This window comes from Mizuhopecten yessoensis, unplaced genomic scaffold, assembly GCF_002113885.1.
Source record: "Mizuhopecten yessoensis strain PY_sf001 unplaced genomic scaffold, ASM211388v2 scaffold10979, whole genome shotgun sequence".
Lineage (NCBI taxonomy): Eukaryota > Metazoa > Mollusca > Bivalvia > Pectinida > Pectinidae > Mizuhopecten > Mizuhopecten yessoensis.
In genome coordinates this window covers 1,465,318-1,466,108 of record NW_018408817.1, presented here as the reverse complement: position 1 = coordinate 1,466,108, position 791 = coordinate 1,465,318, and positions in this window count along the sequence as shown.

The following is a 791-nucleotide window of genomic DNA, read 5'->3' as shown; positions in this document are numbered from 1 at the left end:
TTTTCAAAAAAAAACCCCACAAAAAAACTAACCTAATCTGCTAATATTGTATTGAATATGGCATTTTATCATATTCATTAATTAAACACATAAACACCCTGACACTTTAACTATTAAATATACATGCTCCAAGTCAGGAACCGTTACATTAGTGCTTTTCCCAATTATTTTATGTTTTTTAGCAAAAAAAAGGTCCAATTTTTTAACCTCGCTCCGCTCGGCGAAAGAATTGATTCTACGCCCCATCTTTCAAATTTCCTAGAAACGCCCCTGATCTTGGTACCTCTACTTCACTTGACCAAAATATTGCTTGGGATACTCTGACGGGATTCTAGTCAACAGTACCGTGTTTGAATGTATTCAGTTAGAAGCGATTGAAATAAACTAGCAGGCAATAGTAGACGATATAAAAAAAATGTCTCGGAAAGTCTTTCCGCCCACCCGAAAATAGCAAGATAACACAATTCAAAAAAATAAATACGGTTTACTCCCAGGCGCGGAGCTAGCCCCTTTACCATGTGTAAGCCCCGACATGGGGTTGCCGAATTCTGTTGGAAAATAAGTCCAGAACAAATCAGTGAATACAAAGAAAAAAATACTTAATTTTTGCGACGTAAAAATATTATTTTTGTGGTCAATTGGGTGACGTTATCAATAGTGACGTCACTTGGCACAATAACAGTTGCATTCGGGGTGGCCGAATGTGCCCCGGCAAAAGGGGCCGAACGTGCCCCAAATTGATATTTTCATAAAAAAAACCCACATTGATTGTCTGTGTCCACTGTGCCATA